This window comes from Orycteropus afer, unplaced genomic scaffold (genome assembly GCF_000298275.1).
Source record: "Orycteropus afer afer isolate SDZICR_OR568_19922 unplaced genomic scaffold, OryAfe1.0 scaffold00004, whole genome shotgun sequence".
NCBI lineage: Eukaryota > Metazoa > Chordata > Mammalia > Tubulidentata > Orycteropodidae > Orycteropus > Orycteropus afer.
This window is the reverse complement of record NW_006921591.1, coordinates 33,282,473-33,285,182: the sequence shown is the minus strand read 5'-3', so window position 1 is coordinate 33,285,182 and position 2,710 is coordinate 33,282,473.

Here is a 2,710-nt window from a genome sequence, read left to right as displayed (position 1 = left end):
CTCCTGGCCCACAGGACCTAGGTGCATTTCTTCACTCAGACAGCTGCTGGCTGCTGAGGCCGAGAAGCCCCAAGGTTGACAAGTCAAAATGTACAGTCCTGATGTTACCAAACCACATGGCAAGCCATTAACTTAAAAGTCCATTGTAAGTCCCAAGGTTGGCAGAGCATAGCAGGCTGTTGAGCAATGACACAGCTACATGCAGGGTCCAAGCATGCCACAGGCTATAGACCTTTCCCGAAGTTGCTTCTTATATATGTGAAGCAGACCACATACCCAAGGGCAGCTACTTAGCTGCTCCCAGTAGATTCCACCATGGAGTTGATTCACAGTCTCATCCAGCTGCCCAGCCACTCAACCAGGCCCAGCCAAGTTGACACATAAAGTGAACTACCCCAGCAAGTAAAGGTTGCTTTACTCATTTTAAGATAAGGATAAATGTACATAACAATAAAGGACAAGTATGTGTTGTCAGTGAGTTAGACATCATTAAGCTTGGATGTACCTGGGATGGGTAATCTTGGGCTATGCCTGCCCAATTGAAATTATATCTTTGGGAGAAGGACCAAGGCATCTTCAGTTTTGGAGGATTCTTCAGGTAATTCAGGTCCAAAGAGGCTGGAAACCCACAGAATATCTCCCAGTCCTAGTTCTTAAACTGACTGAACATTATAACACATTGGGAGCTTTAAAAAGTAGTAATGACTGCATCTTGTTCCTAGATATTTTGATTAAATTGATCTGATATCAGGGCTGAGAACTTCAATTACAGCCTCTTTTCAGAAATTCAGTGGTGCCCCTTTATTTCCAGCCACATGGGCTTAAGGTCTTTCTGCCTTTCTCAGGTGGCAAGACAACACTAATCCCTATTGAGAAGTGACCAGGAATCCGGTGGCATAGTGCCTAAGGCACTTGACTGCTAGCCAGAAGGTTGGCAATTCAAACCAACCAGCGACTCCTCAGAAGGAAGATTGGGCTATCTATTTTTGTAGTGATACCACCTTGGAAACCCAAGGAGGGGTTGCAATGAGTCGGAGACAACTCGATGGGACATAACAACAACAACTTAGCCTTTACAAAAACAGTGCTCTTATCTCTTGTGAGTATCCTTCCTCCCATTGCAGGGTAGTGATGCTTTTGGGAGGTCAGGAAAGGTGCTTTACCAAGAGGACCTAGGCCGATTTTGTGTGTGTAGATAGAAGGAGTATATTTACCTTTGTCCTTCAAGCCCAAACCACATGATTCACCTCAGTGACACTGGAAGTCCAGCAAATTGTTGCTCCTAAGAAGTTCAGGATCAGCCATCATCTGTGGATGGAATGCCTAAATTGTGTTTTACAGATTTTCCATAGCAGTACACTTTTGTGAATAGAAGAATTGCATGATATGGTCTCTGCTTATAATACTGTTTTCTAAAGCTGAAATAGCTTTTGTTGAGATAGGATGTGTTTGTTATAGGTGAACAAAGTGGATTAAAGGTGTCTGTATTAACTATCCTCAAGTTCTCAAGCAGAAAAAAATCTGTCAAGGTGCTGTGCATATGCCCAACAACTGTATATTAAGAATATCAACCCATATTTTTGGACATCTTCCATGTCACAAACATTGAACAATCCTATAGGTAGGTACTGAGTTAGAAGATGATGTCTCTTCTCTCCTAGGAACTGACAATGTTCAAGGCACTATACATGTGTTCATGTTCATGAGTACCAAGTAGGGAAACACAAAAGTGACACATTAGATTAGAGAGATAGCAGTAAAAGCTGTTTCGAAAAGGTGGAACTCAGATTGGATCTTTTTAAAAAGGAAATATTTGGATAATAATGGGAGAAGTGGAGAAAGAGTTTTTTAGATGGGTAGTACAACCTAAGCAAATTATAAGATTGAGAAATGAGGACAAGAGGGTGTGGGCAATTAGGAAACTGACTTCTGGTAGAGATGTCTTGGGAAATTGTTTCTCTTGCACACATACACACTTCCAAAAAATAACAGAAATCCATATTATTATCTACCTCTTTCATGGTCATTCTTATATGTGTCTGATTAATTAATTTTCATTCAATTGCAATCTGAGTTTGTTTTCAGAATGGGAAGCTACTTATTTATTTTAATTAATCCTTGCATTCTCATTTCTAGCTTATTTATTCATATATGCATGTATGCAGTGCTTATGTATATATGCAGCATGTAGTAAATGCTCAACAAAGAAATACTGAGTGAATTAATGAAGAATACATTAGTGAGCAACCTAACTAATAAGCACCGAATGTAAGTAATTTACTATCCTTTTTTTATTAAACTTGAGCCAAAATAATTGCTTTGAACTTTTATTTTATTTTATTTTTTTTATATCAGTTCTGAGCTTGGCTATTTTCATATACCAGCTATCACTATTAACAGAAATAATATATTTGCCACTTGTACAAATTTTTCCTCCAATTTAAAAGAACTTCAGAAAAGAACAAAACTGGATTACTGAGTATAATTTTACACAAAACTATGGAGGCCTCTGTCAAAAGAAGTGGGGTCAATGAAAAAAAATGTGTGGTACAAAAATTAATTTGATGAGCTCTGGTAGCATAGTGGCTAAGTCACTTGCCTGCTAACCAGACGGCTGGTGGTTCAAACCCACCAGCCACTCCTCAGAAGGAAGGTTGGGCAATCCTACTTCCGTAGTGATACTGCCTCGGAAACCCAAGGAGGGGTCGCT